This window comes from Octopus bimaculoides, chromosome 4, assembly GCF_001194135.2.
Source record: "Octopus bimaculoides isolate UCB-OBI-ISO-001 chromosome 4, ASM119413v2, whole genome shotgun sequence".
NCBI classification, from domain to species: domain Eukaryota; kingdom Metazoa; phylum Mollusca; class Cephalopoda; order Octopoda; family Octopodidae; genus Octopus; species Octopus bimaculoides.
In genome coordinates this window covers 31,172,951-31,181,361 of record NC_068984.1, presented here as the reverse complement: position 1 = coordinate 31,181,361, position 8,411 = coordinate 31,172,951, and the positions used below count along the sequence as shown (strand labels likewise).

Below are 8,411 nucleotides of genomic sequence, written 5' to 3'. Positions count from 1 at the left end.
CGGTGAGGCCCAATGTACGAAGGTCTTGCCTCACTACCTCAGCCCAGGTCTTCCTGGGCCTACCTCTTCCTTGGGTTCCCTCAACTGTTAGGGTGTGGCACTTTTTCAGGCAGCTATCCTCATCCATTCTCACCACATGTCCATACCAGCTTTTTCAGGCAGCTATCCTCATCCATTCTCACCACAAAAAAACAATGATATTGAGGATGATCAAAAACTATTAATGCAATAATCTAATCTAGTATGAGAGATATTATCTCTTTGATCTATTCCTGTCAATGACTATGTTATTACATCTATCACATGGATAGGTACAGTTTGTTGATATATACTTATATATTTTATGTTTAGACATGTTAATATGCTTTGTTACAAAAAATTCTTCACCTCTAGGATAAGTAGGACACTACTACAAATATGGACATCAGCCTACTAAGTTCATTTTCAAAAACCACTTTTTGAAGAATTCTTTGAAAAGCAAATTTTTGTTTTTAATGAAAGTAAATTGAAGGATAAAACTTTGTAGAAATCCTCAGAAGAGCCAAATATAGCAAATTTAAATATGTTTTAAGCATATAAATATGATTTTATATCATGAATTAATCATACTTCAAATTGAAAGGATAGACGTATAAAGTTCTGTGCTATTAATCTTTGGTTTTCTTTGACATTTTGTGTCATTCATGCAGGAAAAATAATACAGAAAAATGCTGGAAGTAAGAATAAAATCAAAGATATATCAAATTTTGAAATATTACAAGCAAAAACGGAAAAACATAAACATAATAATGAAATTGTTATATTCTACTGCTTGTGTACATTAGTAAATAATGATAAACAAAAGAAAGACAAGTGGTAAAGCATTGGATAATCATCATATTTTTTTAATGAAACATAAATATATGCGCTTTAATTTTATGCATAATATATTGGTGATGCATTTTTCTGTATTGGGTTAACTTCTTACCATTTATATTTGGTAATACATTTGGTTACGTGTTTGATGGAGTCTTTTTAAATAACAATTATTTCCTTTGATTATTTATTTATTTTTTTTGAAAATCATAGTCATAAAATTTATATTACAACTGTAATCTTGTCAATTAAATTAATGATTATGAATGTTTGAAAGGAAATTATTTAAAAGATTTCTAGTTTTGATCTGAAATCCATGTTCTGAGTTCTAATACACCTAATGTCAGCTTTGCCTTTCATCTTTACTGGGCCAATATAATAATGTACTGGTCAGTACTTTGGTTGACATAACTAAAAACAAACCCACCCCACCCAACTTAATTTGCTAGCCTAGTACCAACACTTGAAACTATCATCATCGTCGTCGACGTCGTCATCGTCGTCGTGGTGTTAGCAAAGAGGTTGGCGCTTTTCGTTGATAGACTGGTGGGTGATGCACAGACTTGCACTAATCCCAACAGAACTACCCACAACATCCTCCTCACGAGATACATCATAGAAAGGGTTGGTAAAGAACCTGGTATGGGTAGGGCCCTGATGAATTTGGATCAATCGAAAGCTTTTGTTAGGTTCGACCATCAATATTTAGAGCCTGTCCTTAAGGCAGCTGGTTTCGGTCCTGTTTTCAGAGGCTGGATCGCTGCAATGTACAGCGACATCTGTTCAATGGTCAAAGTAACTGGCCATCTGTCGAAATCGTCTAGCATCACATGTTTGGTCTGTCAAGGATGCCCACTCTTACCCCTTCTCTAATACTGGCACTAGAGCCATTACTGCGGAAGCTGGATGTTTTGAGGAGTATCCTGCATGAACTAGAATGCGGAAAGTTCGTGTCAGTGTATGCAGACGACGTCACCATGATAGTTTCAGGCATCTCAGAAATCAAGAAATCTTAGGGAATACAATGAACCAGGAGAAATCAGTGGGCCTGCAGCTTGGGACCTGAAGAGGCAGGTCCTTGCTGACCGACAGCATTGTGGGGTGCTGGACAGAAGAGCCCGTTAAGTTACTTGGGGTCTGGTTCACTCCAAACCTCCAAGTGTGCAAGAACTGGGGTTAGATGACAGACAGGGTAGCTAGTCTCACCCAGAAATGGGCCGAGAGGAAGCTGTCCCTGAAAGGTTGGGCAGAGGAGGACTGTTACGTGGAGGACTGGGCATACTGTGGCTGATGATGTGCAGACATGTGCTGTAGCTGTGACATCTCCAGCGATACCTTAACAGTAAGCATGTGTGGTCGCTGTTTATTGGATGCACTTTTCTGCAGCTCATCTCCTTGACAACAGTCTTGGATCAAGGGTAGAGCAAGACAGGGCGCTTGATACGTAGAGTATCTCCAAGTGCTCACAGCCCGTGGCTATTCGGGTAACGCAGTCGGTGGAAATTCCACCTTGGATTTCTATAGGGGATTAGTGAGGGCAAGAGTAAAAACATTCTCGGAGGGTTCTGAGCATTGGGAGGGATCAACTGGCTGGTCTCTTCTGGAAAACTTTTGGGCCAGGGCCTATGGATAACTTCCAGAAATCCTTGGCCTGGCAGTGCTACCAAGGGGTTCTGCCAGGTTGTGATAAGCTCTACAGGCTTGGGTGTGCAGTCACACAGGCTTGTCTGAGATGCACGCAGAGCAATGAAACCATTCTGCATGCTCTTGTACTGCGTCCACACGTTGCTGACTTGTGAAGCTTTGTCAAACAGTTATACTTACGTGTAGGTTGGATCTGGCTATTGTCTGAGTCCATCGTGAAAATCGCTCCACCTCCTTCCTTTGGCTGGGAAGGACAGGCAGTTTTCCTCTGTCTGGTGGCTATGGCGAAAGAGGTTGTGTTGTAGACGAGATTGAAAGGGTTGAAGACAGGTACCTTCCTCTTCTGCCAAGGCCACATTTACTTTTTCAGGTTCCACCTGAAAAGGAAAATGAAGCTAGAAAGGGAGGTGCTGCCTTCCAATAAGTTTGTTGAAAGGTGGGTGAATGTGGCACATGTAGGCTGGATGGAATGAGGAGGAGAAGACTGCCTACCTGAGGTGCCTTTGGTATTAGGGGGTCCAAAGTGTGTGAGATTCCTTTGGTCACCTCTCAATGGTACTCCCCACTATTGGGGAAGTACATTGTTGGCATAACTTCCTTGTTAATTGTGTTTTGTTTGCTGTTTGCTTTTTGCTGTCCCTCATCTGTGTATCATCGTTTATATTTTGTGTTCGGCCCTAGTGGCCAATAAAGAAATTATTATTATTATTATTATTATTATTATTATTATTATTATTATTATTATTATTATTATCTTCATCATTGCTTATGTGTTTTATTTGCTTATTTTATGCTGAAATCCATAGTAATAAGTGTTGTTGGTTATGGATGTAGATGCAAGCCTTAACCCCTTCTTAGACAAATTATTTCCCAGGAAGTGTTTTATTCTTTTTCTCTTTTATAAGTTTCAGCCCTAATGCTGTGGCCATGCTGGGGCACCACCAATGAAAATTTACTTTTCCATGCTGGGAGAATTTTTATTTTTGTAATTAAAATGAATGGTTTGTTTATTTCTGTAACCATTCTATTTAATGTTTCATGATTCTTTATAAATATATGATAAACACTAGACAGATATCTCATATATTTCTAAAACACATATAATTACAAAAAAGCAGCAAAAGAGTAAAAAAAAAATTCAAAAAGACAAACATAGTCTATTTGCAAGAAAAAGACAAACATTTATATGACATGGTAATTTTGAAAACATACTGCTAAGCATTGGGGAACACTACAAATTGAGCATATATATGATTCTTTATGAATTTTTCTGCCATTGTCTTGTTTTATTGCAGAACCTTTGGCTTTTTCTCATTGGATATTTCTTCTCAGTAAGGGGAATGACCACAAGATGCCCAGATGCAAACCTAATAAGATGAAGGGATGTTGAGTGTCTTCCAGCATTTGGATGTGGACTATGAGGATGGTACTTGGTAATTGTTTACTCAATCAATTAGGTCAATAATGCAAACAGATGCTGCATTCCCAATGTCCTGATCATCTTTGTCTTTCTTGGTATTATCATTAGCTGGCAGAGATATTTTATAAAGGATGCATGAATTCTATAGTGCATACTTCATCATATGATAGATCATATAGAACTTTCTGTCTCATTTTCTAGGTATTGGGTAATCACCAAAATGCTGATTGACCTTACTAACCCTTCTCGTTGTTGAGTTGTGGTTGTAAATAGCCTCTGGTCTTTCACAAGTATAAAAGGAACCTCTAGTGAAATATTAAAAGAACATTATCCCTGAATATCCTAATGATATTCAAGGATAGACTCAGTGAAGATCAGCTGCTACAAATTCAATCATAGACCAACTTCCTGCCATAAAGTGATGACAAAACTAATAGAAATTAAGTTAAGATGGAGCTCCAGTATGACCACAGTCCTTTGGTTGATACCATTAAAGGAGTAAAAGAGTGAACAGTAGACATTTTTTAAAAACTTTCCATCTTAGGGTCCAAACTTTTTCTCTCTAAGAGCCACAATTTTCACCCCTTTTCAGCTTTTATTTTGTCAGTGGTTCTGGCATTTCTTTTCTGCTTTGGTTAATATTGTCATACACATCAGTATAATTCCGGATAAGTATATCAGTAGACTAGTATAAAATTATCACTATTGAGACAGTAGACTTGTTGCAGCAAAGATTTAACGTGTGTCATAATTACTGGAAAGTATATTGGGAAGTCACAAAATTTCTCAAGCTTTGTTTATTTTCCTGTGGAGGCACATGGCTTAGTGGTTAGGGTGTCAGCATAATGATCATAGGATTGTGGTTTCAATTCCTGAACTGGGTAACACGTGTTTTTGAGTAAAACACTATTTTTCACGTTACTCCAGTCCACTCAGCTGGCAAAAATGAGTAACGCTGCAATGGACTGGCGTCCCATCCAGCTGGAGAATACATACACCATAGAAACCAGGAAACCAGACCCATGCGTCTGGCTAGGCTTTAAAAGGGTGCATTTATTATTTGTCTATTTTCCTACATATATAACAACTTCCAAAGCACACCTTGATTCAGATTCATGAAACATGACATATTTTACCCCAAATTTACTATGTTTGAGAGGAATCTATTAAACACACCAAATCTTATCCTTATACTACATGAGGCTTTCATTAATACTAACATTCCTTCTTTTGAAGTATATGGACTGTGGAATGTTTGCTAGCAAATGACAGAGTACTTCATATATGATATTTAGTTTGGGATGGAGAGGGAGAATGAATATACTGCTTCATTTTTCTATACTCGTTGTGTGACATCATTTTTTCTAAAAACAAAGTAACTGAAGAATAGTATTCTTTGACCAATGCATATCTTCTTCCTTCAGATAAACTGACTAGGCTTTAAAGCATTTTCAGTGGAAAATAAAAAATAAAAATAAAAATATAATTCAGCAGGTGTCTAATTACAAGCTGGATTTTGACCAGCAAATCTGTCTATTTACCTGCAAACTGAATCAATCAAAGTTTCATGAAACACCCATGATAAGAAGTCAAGGAGATCCATTGCAACGATGTTGCCATCAATCTTTATTCTTAGTGTTGCTGAGCATGGAAACCTTGGAAGAAGATGAGGGTTGTCTTCAGCAGATAAGTCAATATGACACTATTGCTTACTGCTATTGGAACTCTCCGTATCAGTGTCACATCAGAGGAGAAGGTATTGCTCACTGAAGATATATCATCATGAGAGTTTTCTACCATGGCAAAAGATATTTCATTCACTGGATACTTATCTTCGTTATTTTGTGTGACAAAATAAAGAACAGCAAATCCAGAGAACAAGTTATATAATCATGTCTGTTCTCCCTTCAAGTGCTGAGTAGAAACTGATTAGAAGCTCCATCCGTGCTACCAAATCCCTCTTGGCTACCAAATATACAAGGTTCATGAAACAACTCATTTATTTGTCAGAGTGAGCCAGCAAGCTTGAAAAGCCAAAAGATATCGCATTACCTCTCCATTTGTGTAACATATATACTTTTACAAGATATATCTTTCCCCATCAAAATAAGCATTATCAAAATTCGACTACCTTGAAATAATCCTAGGAAAAGTTTAAGGTGAACACTTCATTGCTGTATCTTTATAAGGGAAGATTCTGAAGTACTGAAAGAAAGTGGCCCAGTTTTCATCCCTACGAACAAATCCAATCATCAGAGCAGTGAGTGCAAGGGAAGTATGTGTAAAGAAAGAAATAAAGTAATGAATGAAAAATAAATATAAAATAAAATAAACAAATGTTCACATTATGTATCCACTTCCGTCTGATGCACCAACTGACTTCACTTAGGGTTGATAATAGCAATGATTTTTTTTTTAAATGTATGATATGAATAATTGGTTAATAAGTAAATAAATAAGAAACTTATGAAATGAAATAGAAATAAATTAACACTTTATACAATAATAACCTGAAACTTTAACATAGTTATCACCATTGTCATCATCAACATCGTTATCATTTCATATAGCTTAGTAATTTTATGTAATGTTTATATTATTAATGGTCTAATAACAGCAACTATCATCATCATCATCATCATCATCATCATCAGCGTTGTTGTTGTTATTATCAACACCATCATTTTCATCATACTATCATTATAACAAACATTATTATTGCTGTTGTCATCTTCATTCTCATCCTCTTCCTAATCATTAGTACTTACTCATCCCAAAATATGTACTCAATGACTGAGATCAATTATATTTGAAAACAAAAAAACAACAACATAGTAGATCAAAAAAAAGGATTGACAAAAAAAAAAGAATAAAAGCAATTACAAGACTAAACTTGATACAAAACATATATAAAAAAAAAGCAAATGGGTTAATTGATAAGGGGCAGATCCATTCAAAACACTGTCACAGTTTTTGTCTGCAATGGTTGTATTATGCTTAAAAAGGCCAGAAACATCTTTGTGTAGTGGAGTTCTCCTAAGAGAAGCTGTGTTTAGCAAAGAAATTTTAATTTATCTTTTTGCTTTTGCTTCGTCCTATATATAATCCAGTTCATGATTATATTCAAGAAGATAAAAGAGACTTATTTTTAAGAATTTCAAATCATTTTCATTCATAGATAACAACCAAGAAATCTCACTTAATTATGGTATCCATCCTATATTTACCTTCATCACAATTATCATAGTTATCACAGCTGTCCGACAATGTTGCTTTTTCTTCAATCAGCTGAAAGTGAGTAACCTTTCTCTATGCTGCACCAGGAATCTAATGCTACATTAAGCTTTGTTAATTCTTTGATTTCATGTTGAGTTTCTCTGCCAATAACATTCTGGCAGTTGAATGAGCTTGTTCTTCTTTTAGGATGTGCAAGTTTCCATAATATAGCATCTGATATGACCTGGTGTTCAACTTAAGAGCAGTGGCCAGATAAGATGAATAACAATGTTTCTACATTTATATAATGTTAGATAAAGGGGTGAAACACACATAAAAGAGATAAATCATATTGTTGAAAATATGGAAATATAATTTTAAGTACACTACACTTTTAAGTACACTACATTTTAAGTACACTATGTCTTTTCATACAGTATCCAGGGTTGGATTCAGGAAAGGGAACCCCACAGATTGAAACCACAGAATGAAACCCTATCACAGTCTCAGCTTACTTGGAGGTCATATCTTGCACAACAGTACTTACTTAAGCCCTTCGTTCCCTATGGAGCATAAGTCACTGATAACTTTTCCCTCTATTCTTGATTCTGAGCTGTCTTTTCCCTGAATTGTTAACAAAAAGTTTCCTTTTTCTGTCATTTGGCTTCTTTAGTTTTAGTACCAAATGGGAGGGATAGTTATTAGCATAACATATAGACCATCATCTCCATCAACATCATTATCGTTCTTTTAATGTCCACCTTTTCATACTTTTGTGAACCACAAAAAAATTATTGTGGAAGATTTTCTATGGTTGGATGCACTTCCTGTTGCCAACCCAAATCTATTTCCAAGCAGGATATTTTTATTCTTAATCCTTCAAATTAAAACTGCACAATGTCTGAAGATGTTTCTATGTAAAATGGCAAACAAAAAAAAAATGAATGACATTGCTTGTATGACAATAATGTTTGTTTCCGGGATGATGTCATGACAAGATGATGTCATGACAAGATGATGTCATGACAACATCTCAAAAACACACACACACACACATGCATGTAGTGAGTTTTTTCAGTTTCATCTACCAAATCCACACTCAAGTCTTACATTATTGGAAAACTAGGTATGCACCCCAATTGGATCAATTTTCCTTTAGTATTGGCACTTGTGCCGGTGGTACGTTAGAAAATCATTTGAGCGAGGTCGTAGCCAGTCCCGCTGGACTGGCTCCTGTGCAGATGGCACGTAAAAAACACCATTTTGAGCTTGGCAG

At 36.2% G+C, this 8,411-nt stretch overlaps 1 long non-coding RNA gene across 1 annotated transcript; it reads right to left on the bottom strand.

The window, feature by feature from the left end:
- Window positions 1-631: 631 nt before the first annotated feature.
- On the bottom strand, window positions 632-8,066 carry LOC106870884 (uncharacterized). Its single transcript, XR_001409598.2, has 4 exons — window positions 7,147-8,066; window positions 6,051-6,152; window positions 2,680-2,876; window positions 632-710 (listed from the first exon to the last, which is right to left on the bottom strand). It is a non-coding gene; the product is annotated as an uncharacterized LOC106870884 (long non-coding RNA).
- Window positions 8,067-8,411: the final 345 nt, after the last annotated feature.